The following is a 14370-nucleotide window of genomic DNA, read 5'->3' on the forward strand; positions in this document are numbered from 1 at the left end:
AGCGGAAGAAATACGTCAGGGGGGCCTCCACCTGTCCACGAGGGTGGGGGCGCGCCCTACCCCCTGGGCGCGCCCCCTGCCTCGTGGGCCCCCTGTTGGCCCTCCGGTGGCCATCTTCTGCTATATGAAGTCTTTCGTCCGAAGAAAAATCATAAGCAAGCTTTCGGGACGAGACTCCGCCGCCACGAGGCGGAACCTTGGCGGAACCAATCTAGGGCTCCGGCAGAGCTGTTCTGCCGGGGACACTTCCCTCCGGGAGGGGGAAATCATCGCCATCGTCATCACCAACGCTCCTCTCATCGGGAGAGGGCAATCTCCATCAACATCTTCACCAGCACCATCTCCTCTCAAACCCTAGTTCATCTCTTGTATCCAATTCTTGTCTCTAAGTCTGGGATTGGTACCTGTAGGTTGCTAGTAGTGTTGATTACTCCTTGTAGTTGATGCTAGTTGGTTTATTTGGTGGAAGATCATATGTTCAGATCCTTTATGCATATTAATACTCCTCTGATTATGAACATGAATATGCTTTGTGAGTAGTTACGTTTGTTCCTGAGGACATGGGAGAAGTCTTGCTATTAGTAGTCATGTGAATTTGGTATTCGTTCGATATTTTGATGAGATGTATGTTGTCTATCCTCTAGTGGTGTTATGTGAACGTCGACTACATGACACTTCACCATTATTTGGGCCTAGAGGAAGGCATTGGGAAGTAATAAGTAGATGATGGGTTGCTAGAGTGACAGAAGCTTAAACCCTAGTTTATGCGTTGCTTCGTAAGGGGCTGATTTGGATCCATATGTTTCATGCTATGGTTAGGTTTACCTTAATACTTTTGTTGTAGTTGCGGATGCTTGCAATAGAGGTTAATCATAAGTGGGATGCTTGTCCAAGTAAGGGCAGCACCCAAGCACCGGTCCACCCACATATCAAATTATCAAAGTACCGAACGCGAATCATATGAACGTGATGAAAACTAGCTTGACGATAATTCCCATGTGTCCTCGGGAGCGCTTTTCTCTATATAAGAGTTTGTCCAGGCTTGTCCTTTGCTACAAAAAGGATTGGGCCACCTTGCTGCACTTTATTTACTTTTGTTACTTCTTGCTCGTTACCAATTATCCTATCACATAACTATCTGTTACCTATAATTTCAGTGCTTGCAGAGAATACCTTGTTGAAAACCGATTATCGTTTCCTTCTGCTCCTCGTTGGGTTCGACACTCTTACTTATCGAAAGGACTACAATAGATCCCCTATACTTGTGGGTCATCACAACTCCAATGGGGCGACCCAAACGGACGGCGCATTTGTCCGCTTTTTGTCCGTTTGGGTTGGCCGCCCGCCCGGCGTCCGCCCAGTTTTGCATTTGGGTCGGCAATGCGCCCAACGCGCCGACCCATTTCATGTACGCATTCAACTTTTAAATAAAAAAGGCTCGCGGCCGATCATGCCAGCGGCCATGTCTTATGCCGGCACCATGCCAGCGCCGGCATACAATGCCGGCTTCAGAAAATACCACAGTTCATGCTGGCGCACTCACCAGCTGGCCGGCACACATGCCAAGACACAAGAAATGGTGGGACTTGAGTTCGACCACGCCATCGCGGCTCCCGTGGTCATGCCGGCACACCTGCCAGCATACAAAAAGATGGCCCTCGACGCCATAGATCACTCGTCGTCGAACTTGAGCATGTCGGCCTGCATCTTCCCAAACCACGACCTCTTCCTTGGCGACAAGGCGTTGAGATCCACCTTCATGATCTCTGTGACGCCCGGGTAATTGAGCTACAGTAACCCCCCTCGTAATGATGCCACGTCACCCCAGTTACTGTTGACAAATCTCGCGTTAGTTCAAAACGATTCGAATTCAAATTTGAATTAGAGGCAAACAACAAAATTTTTCAAAATATTAAACTAAAATGTTCAGAGTGTGCAAATAAATGCTTAGGTATTTATGGTGAGGGAACCATGCTTTTATAAAAACCTAAATACATAAAATGAATTAAAACAGAAAAGAGAAATAAATAAAAGAAAAGGAAATACAAAACAGAAAACAAAAATATAAAAGAAGAGAACCCCCTCCCCACTGGGCCAGTTGGCCCGGCTGCTAGCCAGGCCGGCCCCAAACCGGCCAACCCACCCGCACGGCCCAGCCGGCGCCCCACTCCCCTCCTCCATATCCCTACTCCGGGGGGAAACCCTAACCCGTAACCCCCACTCTCTCTCGCACGACCCCCCCACTCTCTCCCGATTCCTCCCGCGCCACCACCACGACGCACACACACACACGCCGACGCACGGAGGAGGGACGCTCCTGTTCGATCCCCTCCTCCCGCACGCCCACGCCCGTTGCAAGCCGCCGCCGGTGCTGCCCCTCCCGGACTCCTCCGCGCCCCTCCTCTTCCTCGTGCGGCTCCCGCCTGAAGCCGTGGCCTCGCCTCGTCGCCGACACGATGCCGTCGCCCGTCGTCGCCACCACCACGTCGCCGGAACGCTTCCTCTCCGGATCTCCTCCCCACCGCGTGTCGTCCCCATCCCCCTCCTTGACAACCGCTGCCTTGACCCTACGGCCCGCGGTGAGGCTCTGACCTTATCTCCTCCCTCTCCCCCATCGACGACCGCACCGGAGCTCTGCTCCCCCTCGTGCTCCGGCCACCCCCACTGCTACCGCTTGCTCTGTTGGATGCGCACGAGCGCCAGCGCTTGAACGCCCTCTTCAGCGCGCCGATCCATCGCCGGACGGCGAGTCCCGGCCCCATCCGCCCGCTCACCGCCGACCCCTGCCGCTGCTCCCTGCCGCCGTCGCCGTGCCCAGCCACCACTGCCACAGCCCCGCGGCGCGGTTCCCCCTGTAGCTCACCGCCAACCCGCTGCTGCTGCAGCGCTCGTCGCGCTCGCTGCACTTCTGGCGCCCTAGTGCCGGCGCACCCGCGCCCCATCTCCGGCCGCCGCGGCCGACCGTCCCGCCCGCTCGCACCCCGGTCATCCTCGGTTGCGTGCACCCGCCCGGCGCTCCTCCCGAACCCCCCCCTTCGCAGGCTGCCGCTCCGCCGCGCCCTGTCAGTGGCTCTGGCCGCCGGCGCCGGTGTGCGTCGTGCGTGCCCAGCGCCCTCTCGGTCTCGTGCCCGTTCGGGCGCTCACTCCACTGCCCGCTAGTGTCCGCCCCGCTAGGCCCCGATGGGCCACTCCCAGGGGGCCCCACTCCCCTTTTGATTAAAATATAATAATAATAAAATAAATGAATAATAATTTAATTAGTTAATTAATTAATCAACTTAATTAATTTAAATTAATTAAACTAAACAACTAATTAAACTAATTAATCATGATTAGTTAGTCTAGTCAATGACGAACGGGACCCACACGTCAGTTTGACCAGTCCACACCCCTGTTGACTGCTGACGTCATGCTGACGCCAGCATGCCCTATTCTGGATAATATTGAATTAAATTAATTAAATAAATTCTAAAAATGATTTAAAACTTTAGAAACATATAAAATAATCCGTAACTCGGATGAAAATACTTTCTACATGAAAGTTGCTCAGAACGACGAGACGAATCAGGATACGCAGCCCGTTCTTCCGCCACACATCCCTAACATATCGAACTCGTAACTTTCCCCCTCCGATTCATCTGTCCGAGAACGCGAAACACCGGGGATACTTTCCCGGATGTTTCCCCCCTTCGCCGGTATCACCTCTTACCGCGTTAGGGCACACCTGACACCGCTGTTTGCTTTGTCATGCATCGTTATGCATCTGTTTGCATTATATTCATTGTTTCTCCCCCTTCTTCTCTCCGGTAGACTACGAGACCGACGTCGCTGCTGGTGCCCCGACCGACTACGCTGTTGACGACCCCTGCTTCTTGCCAGAGCAACCAGGCAAGCCCCCCCTTGATCACCAGATATCGCCTATTCTTCTCTATACTCTTGCATTAAAGTAGTGTAGCATGTTACTGCTTTCCGTTAATCCTATTCTACTGCATAGCCTGTCTTTGCCACTACTGTTGTTATCTTTACCTGCAATCCTACATGCTTAGTATAGGATGCTAGTTTTCCATCAGTGGCCCTACATTCTTGTCCGTCTGCTGTGCTATACTATCGGGCTGTGATCACTTGGGAGGTGATCACGGGTTTATACTATATACTTTATACATTATACATGTGGTGACTAAAGTCGGGTCGGCTCGTGGAGCACCCGCGAGTGATTCACGGATTGGGGGCTGAAAGGACCTTTGTTCCGACGGCCCTCTGGGTGGATCTTTGTGGCGGAGCGACAGGGCAGGTTGAGACCGCCTAGGTGAGAGGTGGGCCTGGCCCTGGTCGGTGTCCGTGGTTACATCAATGAACACGCTTAACGAGATCTTGGTATTTGATCTGAGTCTGGCCATTTGGTCTGTACGCACTAACCAACTACGCGGGAACAGTTATGGGCACTCGACGTCGTGGTATCAGCCGAAGCCTTCGTGACGTCAGCGACTGAGCGGCGCGCGCCAGATTGGACCGCGTAACCTGACTTCCTTTGTAATGGAGGTTGCTAGGTCTCCTTCCGGCCGCCCACGCAACGTGCAGGTGTGCAATGGGCGATGGGCCGAGACCCCTGCGCGCTTAGGATTAGACCGGCGTGCTGACCTCTCTATTGTGCCTAGGTAGGGCTGTGACGTGTTGATCTTCCGCGACCGGGCATGACCCAGAAAAGTGTGTCCGGCCAAATGGGATCGAGCGTGTTGGGTTATGTGGTGCGCCCCTGCAGGGAAGTTTATCTATTCGAATAGCCGTGTCCCTCGGTAAAAGGACGACCCGGAGTTGTACCTTGACCTTATGACAACTAGAACCGGATACTTAATAAAACACACCCTTCCAAGTTCCAGATATAACCCGGTGATCGCCCTCTAACAGGGCGACGAGGAGGGGATCGCCGGGTAGGATTATGCTATGCGATGCTACTTGGTGAACTTACCATCTACTCTCTTCTACATGCTGCAAGATGGAGGCTGCCAGAAGCGTAGTCTTCGACAGGACTAGCTATCCCCCTCTTATTCTGGCATTCTGCAGTTCAGTCCACCGATATTGCCCCTTTACACATATACCCATGCATATGTAGTGTAGATCCTTGCTTGCGAGTACTTTGGATGAGTACTCACGGTTGCTTTTCTCCCTCTTTTCCCCCTTTCCTTCTACCTGGTTGTCGCAACCAGATGCTGGAGCCCAGGAGCCAGACGCCACCGTCGACGACGACTCCTACTACACCGGAGGTGCCTACTACTACGTGTAGCCCGCTGACGACGACCAGGAGTAGTTAGGAGGATCCCAGGCAGGAGGCCTGCGCCTCTTTCGATCTGTATCCCAGTTTGTGCTAGCCTTCTTAAGGCAAACTTGTTTAACTTATGTCTGTACTCAGATATTGTTGCTTCCGCTGACTCGTCTATGATCGAGCACTTGTATTCGAGCCCTCGAGGCCCCTGGCTTGTATTATGATGCTTGTATGACTTATTTATGTTTTAGAGTTGTGTTGTGATATCTTCCCGTGAGTCCCTGATCTTGATCGTACATGTTTGCGTGCATGATTAGTGTACGATTGAATCGGGGGCGTCACAAGTTGGTATCAGAGCCGACTGCCTATAGGAATCCCCCTTCCACACTCCTTGGCCGAAGTCGAGTCTAGACATTGCAAAACTTTTTGCTAACATGGTTGTGTGTCTTACGGGCCCACGTCCCCATTGGGTGGTACTAGGATCTTTTACTCCTCGACCTTTACTCTGGGACTCTGAACTCTCTCCTATTCGGGTTAAATGAATTTTGCTAAATCTAACATTAGGATCTCGTTATCACTTTCACCCGGAGAGCCCCTTATTACTGATGATCGTCTGCTGCACATGAAGACCCTGAAGACACTCTCCGCTGTTAACCCGAGAACTTGTGTTCATCGCTTTTGCAATTCCCTTCCATCGATAAACTCCTATGGATAACCACGTATACTCGCCATTCATACAATGTTTCCCAGTTGATCTTGTTATTACAAGATACCCCGAAATTCTCTCTGTTGTTACGAGAATCCTTTGAGCTTACTGCCTTACTGTTCTTTGTCACCTGAATACCCCTACGGATAATTCTCGCACTTACCGAGTATCCGCTCATCCCCAGTTGATTCAAGTATTTCACAAAAGTGTTCAAAATACCATTCGATCTTCCGAAAATCCTCAGGAGCCTTTTTGCTCTTGAAATTCTTGCTTACTTGCATTATGATTAATCTTAAGTCTCGTAATCTTTGGCATCTCTTGTCATTATCATTTTGAGTCCGTTGATTCAATTTGTTGCGAATGCTCGCAATCCTCAATCAGATCATAGAATTCATCCTTCCGGCTCAGACGTCCTTTGAAACGTGAGCTGGTTCTTGCCAATCGAATTGTCGTCGATTGTGCCCCTATGTCTATTGTACTTATCCATCCTTGATCAGAGCGTCTGTTTCTGATCCTTCGCTTTGTAAATCATAATTCCTTTGCAATTGAGCTCTAAGTTACTTAGTTGTTTCTATAATCCAAGGTCTTTGCATTGATTCTTCCTCTGGTTGTGTGCCGATACTCACATCAGATCCTTTATGGACCATCAGAACCTTGTTGGATTTTATCCGACAACGTCCTTCATATTCAATCACTTTGGAAGTTCTTTCCCTGATACATAATGCCTTTGGTAAATCCTATTCCTTGATTTGGCCAACCATGCTCTGCTTTCGAGCTGGTGATATTTACTATTGAAGCTTGTGGTATATGTTTCCAAGATGCCCCGATGGGTTGAACCTATGCCTTCCATAATATGTGTGAACTCGAAAGTTTTCATGAGTCATACTCTTCTGGTATTTTGCCAGATAAAATTTTCAACACTGCAACTTCATCAAACGCGAGAAGTGAATGAAAGGTTATGCATTGAAGAAGTGGGAGTCGACCTTGAACTTTGCGTTCATGCCCATGGACACGATGTAGATCTTATCACCGAAGCTTCTCGCAAAATAGTTACCCCCTTGTTATAAGTGCTTGTATCTGTGGTTTGATCATTTACAAATGTGGTTCTGACCATATTGTTCCCCTTTGAATCAATTTCTCAGACAAGTTAAAACCACTTGTCCTCTACAGATCAATGCACCAGTCCAACCTTTACTTTGATCTTTCGTCGAGTATTACACCCTGGTATCTCGAGATTATCACGGAACTGCATAACTTCTTATGAGTTCTCCATCAAGTATTACATTCTCATTGATTCCAATTTGTTCACGGGCTCTAAGTCATTAAACACTCAAGGAACATCGATAACTGAATCGAGTCCGCATCGCGATTAAACAACTCTTAGTAATCTCTTTGCTTACGAGTTCGTACTCCATCATGTCATCCCTAGCCTTCTCAGCTACATCATTATCATGGCTAATTTTAACTGTGCTATCTGGTCCTCTTCTCCAGAGCACAAATTTCGACAGTGAGCTAATCTTACGTCGATCTTTCCTCGCCATATCATTTCTCCTTGAACACCAAACTTGATTTCGAAGTTTGTGTCGTACCCATGGTTCCAATAACCCTTTTGCTTGATCATTCCCTTTGACTTGATGTCATCGCCGATCGATTACATCTTCATGAAATTCTCTCGTCAAATGTGTCGTGATCATCATCAGCATTCCGAGCGTCTTCCAGGATATCAATCGAATTCATGATGAGAAAGACCATCCTTGCCCCCATGATTACTTTGTAACATCGACAACATTCTTGCATTTCCGCAACACAAAACTGGTTCACGGTTTGTGTTGTACCTTGAGTTCCTTGCTATCCAGCATTTGTTCTTTACCTTGGAGTATTACCATCTTTTATGTCAAGAATGTTGTGAGAATTTCACCACCTCTTAAGAATTCTTGATAAAGTGATGCTTCTCGACATCACCATTCTTCTTGGTCCCCGTGTTGTTTCTAACCGGAAAACCGACAATTGAACTATGATGTGCGACTTCAAAACTTCTAGCAACCCTATTGCTTTGAAGTTAATGGTCGATATTTCATTCTTAGACCATTGGTTATCGAATCACCATTCTAACATTGATCATTCTACCTAAGCCCATATTTTGGGTGCACCTTTCAACCAATGTTTAATTGTGTATGTTTTCCTCGAGCATACCTCATTATATCATTTGATCTGACAAATGTTATCTCCTTGTTCACATAAGTGTGGAAATCCCTCTTTTTGGAAATCTCGAGGAATTGTCGCTGAGTCGCATCAACCACCCTCCCCATCCTCTCCTTGGCTTTAATGAGGGAACTCTTGTTCGGAACTCGCTTCCATAGTTCATTTCCCGAGAATCTTACAATGTCATCTCGTCAATTGGTGTGCACCTTTTTCTTCTCAGGCATCCCTAGTCTGAGGTATCCTGACACCAATCAGATCTGAATCTCGGTCAGATATGATGGTTGGAACATTTTCCAAGAGTCATAACATTGGTCTTTTATAAGACCGGTAGGGTGATGACATGCCTAGCACAACCTGGCCGGAGGACCTATTGTTATAGTTTTCCATTTTAGCAAGGTTATCTATTCTTCCATGAGGAAATTGTAAGACTTATTCTACAAGTTGTTCCTGATGGATCCTTTCCTGCTTTCCAAAGTCCGACCTTTGCCTGTTGACCATGTCAATGCTATCTCGAAGCATGTCTATGGTACTCCGATTTTCAACAGGAACATTTGAAGCCCAGTGCTAAATGTTTCTTGCTCAATTATCCAAACACCGTTGTTTGGGTAATGTCATGAAACTTCCTCTTCCCTAACCTAAATGGTTCTCTTCTAACCATTGTCCTTGGGAAGGATATACCCCTGAAATATGTGTTTAAACACATTTTCCTTTCCATTGTTCTGTTTAATCTGATAATCATATTTTCCTTTCCATTGGTTGGTTTAACGTTTCTGGTGATCATTATGATCTAAGCAGTATTAATTCCCTGCTTGTGCAAACACCTCGGTGTACAACTCTGTCAGTAAGACCCTGTTACTATTGTTGGTGACATTCCGGTAACCACCGATGGACGATAACTTTGCCTATTGGTCCGCCTCGTTTCAACGAGCAGGAAAATGGTTCTCTTCGTCCCTCGCCCTTGGTACCGACGATGTTGCTGACATATAACTGACAGGCTACCCTCTGACATGCCTTGCTATCATGATCGTGCAAGATGTCACCGCCCTTCCTACTTTAACCACATGGTGGGCCCATAACCCACAGTTCCACAGGATCAAAATCTGACTCTCCTGTGCACCCCCTGTTCCCAAATTTATTCATCGCGCGTGGCCTCGTATGTAATTCACGGACCACCAACCTACTGATCTATACTAGCATCAGACATAATACTTATTCCGATTGCTTTGAACCCCTTTCACACTCTGTTTCAGGCATCAAACAATTGCCTGCCGCTTGAAACTTCTCATGACACCTTCTTGCCTTGCTCTCGATATTTTCTAAAGGTCTTTAATTCGAGAGTTACTTCCCCCACCTCCCCCGATGTTATCAACACGTTAGTCAACCTTGCAGAGGTCTGTTTTCCCAGCCCCTTTATTCTTTCGTAAGTACGATGGAGTTCCCAAAGAAAGGATGCCAACTTCATCATGAGAACTTGAAGCAGAGAAATGAAGACATCAAGGTTATGGATCGGCCTCTTTGAGAAGAGCAACCAAGACCGAGAACACTCGCTAGAAATTCATAACCAGAACCTTCTCCCTCTAGTCCGCCTCTTAAATCTCGGGACGAGATTTCTTGTAGTGGAGGAGAATTGTGACGCCCGGGTAATTGAGCTACAGTAACCCCCCTCGTAATGATGCCACGTCACCCCAGTTACTGTTGACAAATCTCGCGTTAGTTCAAAATGATTCGAATTCAAATTTGAATTAGAGGCAAACAACAAAAGTTTTCAAAATATTAAAATAAAATGTTCGGAGTGTGCAAATAAATGCTTAGGTATTTATGGTGAGGAACCAATGCTTTTATAAAAACCTAAATACATAAAATTAATTAAAACAGAAAAGAGAAATAAATAAAAGAAAAGGAAATACAAAACAGAAAACAAAAAGATAAAAGAAGAGAACCCCCCTCCCCACTGGGCCAGTCGGCCCAGCTGCTAGCCAGGCCGGCCCCAAACCGGCCAACCCACCCGCACGGCTCAGCCGGCGCCCCACTCCCCTCCTCCATATCCCTACTCCGGGGGGAAACCCTAACCCGTAACCCCCACTCTCTCTCGCACGACCCCCCCCCACTCTCTCCCGATTCCTCCCGCGCCGCCACCACGACGTGCACACACACACACGCCGACGCACGGAGGAGGGACGCTCCTGTTCGATCCCCTCCTCCCGCACGCCCATGCCCGATGCAAGCCGCCGCCGGTGCCGCCCCTCCCGGACTCCTCCGCGCCCCTACTCTTCCTCGTGCGGCTCCCGCCTGAAGCCGTGGCCTCGCCTCGTCGCCGACACGATGCCGTCGCCTGTCGTCGCCACCACCACGTCGCTGGAACGCTTCCTCTCCGGATCTCCTCCCCACCGCGTGTCATCCCCACCCCCCCCCCTCGACAACCGCTGCCTTGACCCTACGGCCCACGGTGAGGCTCCGACCTTATCTCCTCCCTCTCCCCCATCGACGACCGCACCGGAGCTCTGCTCCCCTCGTGCTCCGGCCACCCCCACTACTACCGCTTGCCCTGTTGGATGCGCACGAGCGCCAGCGCTTGAACGCCCTCTTCAGCGCGCCAATCCATCGCCGGACGGCGAGTCCCGACCCCATCCGCCCGCTCACCGCCGACCCCTGCCGCTGCTCCCTGCTGCCATCGCCGTGCCCAGCCACCACTTCCACAGCCCTGCTGCGCGGTTCTCCCTGTAGCACACCGCCAACCCGCTGCTGCTGCAGCGCTCGTCGCGCTCGCCGCACTTCCGGCGCCCTCGTGCCGGTGCACCCGCGCCCCATCTCCGGCCGCCACGACCGACCGTCCCGCCCGCTCGCGCCCCGGCCATCCTCGGTTGCGTGCACCCGCCCGGCGCTCCTCCCGAACCCCCCTCGCTGGCTGCCGCTCCGCCGCGCCCTGCCAGTGGCTCTGGCCGCCGGCGCCGGTGTGCGTTGTGCGTGCCCAGCGCCCTCTCGGTCCCGTGCCCGTTCGGGCGCTCACGCCACTGCCCGCTAGTGTCCGCCCCGCTAGGCCCCGATGGGCCACTCCCAGGGGGCCCCACACCCCTTTTGATTAAAACGAAAATGGAAATTAAAAAATAATAATAAATAAAATAAATGAATAATAATTTAATTAGTTAATTAATTAATTAACTTAATTAATTTTGATTAATTAAACTAAACAGCTAATGAAACTAATTAATCATGATTAGTTAGTCTAGTCAATGACGAACGGGACCCACACGTCAGTTTGACTAGTCCACACCCCTGTTGACTGCTGACGTCAGCATGCCCTATTCTGGATAATGTTGAATTAAATTAATTAAATAAATTCTAAAAATGATTTAAAACTTTAGAAAATCATATAAAATAATCCGTAACTCGGATGAAAATACTTTTTACATGAAAGTTGCTCAGAACGACGAGACGAATCCGGATACGCAGCCCGTTCGTCCGCCACACATCCCTAACATATCGAACTCGTAACTTTCCCCCTCCGATTCATCTGTCCGAGAACGCGAAACACCGGGGATACTTTCCCAGATGTTTCCCCCCTTCGCCGGTATCACCTCTTACCGCGTTAGGGCACACCTGACACCGCTGTTTGCTTTGTCATGCATCGTTATGCATCTGTTTGCATTATATTCATTGTTTCTCCCCCTTCTTCTCTCCGGTAGACTACGAGACCGACGTCGCTGCTGGTGCCCCGACCGACTACGCTGTTCCCCTGCTTCTTGCCAGAGCAACCAGGCAAGCCCCCCCCTTGATCACCAGATATCGCCTATTCTTCTCTATACTCTTGCATTAAAGTAGTGTAGCATGTTAATGCTTTCCGTTAATCCTATTCTACTGCATAGCCTGTCTTTGCCACTACTGTTGTTACCTTTACCTGCAATCCTACATGCTTAGTATAGGATGCTAGTTTTCCATCAGTGGCCCTACATTCTTGTCCGTCTGCTGTGCTATACTATCGGGCTGTGATCACTTGGGAGGTGATCACGGGTTTATACTATATACTTTATACATTATACATGTGGTGACTAAAGTCGGGTCGGCTCGTGGAGCACCCGCGAGTGATTCACGGATTGGGGGCTGAAAGGACCTTTGTTCCGACGGCCCTCTGGGTGGATCTTTGTGGCGGAGCGACAGGGCAGGTTGAGACCGCCTAGGTGAAAGGCGGGTCTGGCCCTGGTCGGTGTCCGTGGTTACATCAATTAACACGCTTAACGAGATCTTGGTATTTGAACTCAGTCTGGCCATTTGGTCTATACGCACTAACCAACTACGCGGGAACAGTTATGGGCACTCAACGTCGTGGTATCAGCCGAAGCCTTCGTGATGTCAGCGACTGAGCGGCGCGCGCCAGATTGGACCGCGTAACGTGACTTCCTTTGTAATGGAGGTTGCTAGGTCTGCTTCCGGCCGCCCACGCAACGTGCAGGTGTGCAATGGGCAATGGGCCCAGACCCCTGCGCGCTTAGGATTAGACCGACGTGCTGACCTCTCTGTTGTGCCTAGGTAGGGTTGCGACGTGTTGATCTTCCGCGGCCGGGCATGACCCAGAAAAGTGTGTCCGGCCAAATGGGATCGAGCGTGTTGGGTTATGTGGTGCACCCCTGCAGGGAAGTTTATCTATTCGAATAGCCGTGTCCCTCGGTAAAAGGACGACCCGGAGTTGTACCTTGACCTTATGACAACTAGAACCGGATACTTAATAAAACACACCCTTCCAAGTGCCAGATATAACCCGGTGATCGCCCTCTAACAGGGCGACGAGGAGGGGATCGCGGGTAGGATTATGCTATGCGATGCTACTTGGTGAACTTACCATCTACTCTCTTCTACATGCTGCAAGATGGAGGCTGCCAGAAGCGTAGTCTTCGACAGGACTAGCTATCCCCCTCTTATTCTGGCATTCTGCAGTTCAGTCCACCGATATTGCCCCTTTTCACAGATACCCATGCATATGTAGTGTAGATCCTTGCTTGCGAGTACTTTGGATGAGTACTCACGGTTGCTTTTCTCCCTCTTTTCCCCTTTCCATTCTACTTGGTTGTCGCAAACAGATGCTGGAGCCCAGGAGCCAGATGCCACCGTAGACGACGACTCCTACTACACCGGAGGTGCCTACTACTACGTGCAGCCCGCAACGACGACCAGGAGTAGTTAGGAGGATCCCAGGCAGGAGGCCTGCGCCTGTTTCGATCTGTATCCCAGTTTGTGCTAGCCATCTTATGGCAACTTGTTTAATTTATGTCTGTACTCAGATATTGTTGCTTCCGCTGACTCGTCTATGATCGAGCACTTGTATTCGAGCCCTCGAGGCCCCTGGCTTGTATTATGATGCTTGTATGACTTATTTATGTTTTAGAGTTGTGTTGTGATATCTTCCCGTGAGTCCCTAATCTTGATCGTACACATTTGTGTGCATGATTAGTGTACGATTTAATCGGGGGCGTCACAATATCCACCCCGGTCATCATGCTTGCAAGAGCCACTTCTTTCGCCTTTGTCTTGGCGTTGGCGGCCTCGATCTCTAGCATCTTGGCTTGCTTCTCCGCCTCGAGCTCGAACATCTTGGCTTGCTTCTCGGCGTCAAGATCAAGCCTCCTCCTTTGGATCTCCATGAAAGCATCCATTTGCTCCGCCTTGAAACGCCGGCGCTGTTGGGGAACGTAGCAGAAATTCAAAATTTTCTACGCATCACCAAGATCAATCTATGGAGTAATCTAGCAACGAGGGGAAGGGGAGTGCATCTACATACCATTGTAGATCGCGATGCGGAAGCGTTGCAAGAACGCGGATGAAGGAGTCGTACTCGTAGCGATTCAGTTCGCGGTTGATTCCAATCTAAGCACCGAAGAATGGTGCCTCCGCGTTCAACACACGTGCAACCCGATGACGTCTCCCACGCCTTGATCCAGCAAGGAGAGAGGGAGAGGTTGGGGAAGACTCCATCCAGCAACAACACGACGGCGTGGTGGTGATGGAGGAGCGTGGCAATCCCGCAGGGCTTTGCCAAGCACCGCGGGAGAGGAGGAGGAAGAGGGATAGGGCTGCGCCAAGAGAGAGAGAGGTTCTCGTGTGTCTGGCAGCCCCAAATACCTCCAGTATATATAGGGGAAGGGGAGGGGATGCGCCCCCATCTAGGGTTCCCTCCCCAGGGGTGGCGGCAGCCCCCAAACCCATTTAGGGT

Source organism: Triticum aestivum, chromosome 6D (genome assembly GCF_018294505.1).
Source record: "Triticum aestivum cultivar Chinese Spring chromosome 6D, IWGSC CS RefSeq v2.1, whole genome shotgun sequence".
NCBI lineage: Eukaryota > Viridiplantae > Streptophyta > Magnoliopsida > Poales > Poaceae > Triticum > Triticum aestivum.